This window comes from Brassica oleracea, chromosome C4 (genome assembly GCF_000695525.1).
Source record: "Brassica oleracea var. oleracea cultivar TO1000 chromosome C4, BOL, whole genome shotgun sequence".
NCBI lineage: Eukaryota > Viridiplantae > Streptophyta > Magnoliopsida > Brassicales > Brassicaceae > Brassica > Brassica oleracea.
The window spans coordinates 4,026,633-4,026,863 of NC_027751.1; positions in this window are offsets into that span (position 1 = coordinate 4,026,633).

A 231-nucleotide genomic window follows, 5' to 3' on the forward strand; every position below is an offset into this window, starting at 1 on the left:
CCACACTTATTTATTTTATCTAATGATTTAATAAATACTTTATAACTCACGTTTTGAAATGGGATTCGTTAAAAAAAAACCCAATAAACCTCTTTGGTCTGTAAACGTTCTCTTCAATGGAAATTTAGGACTTTCAGTTTTTAATCATCGGTTCATGACTCATCTAAGAAACACAGATTGGCTTTTTGAGTTTCATGAATCAGTTTTTCTTCTTTAGTCTCTACATCTCCC